This window comes from Colobus angolensis, unplaced genomic scaffold, assembly GCF_000951035.1.
Source record: "Colobus angolensis palliatus isolate OR3802 unplaced genomic scaffold, Cang.pa_1.0 Scaffold270, whole genome shotgun sequence".
NCBI lineage: Eukaryota > Metazoa > Chordata > Mammalia > Primates > Cercopithecidae > Colobus > Colobus angolensis.
The window spans coordinates 496683-496911 of NW_012115933.1; positions in this window are offsets into that span (position 1 = coordinate 496683).

Here is a 229-nt window from a genome sequence, read left to right on the forward strand (position 1 = left end):
CTTTCTTTCTGATGGAGTCTTACTCTGTCACCCAGGCTGGAGTGCAATGGTGCAATCTTGGCTTATTGCAGCCTCTGTCTCCCAGGTTCAAGTGACTCTCATGCCTCAACCTCCCCAGTTAGCTGGGATTTCAGGCACGCGCCACCACACCTGGCTAATTTTTGTATTTTTAGGAGAGACGGGGTTTCGCCATGTTGTACAGGTTGGTCTCAAACTCCTGGGTTCAAGC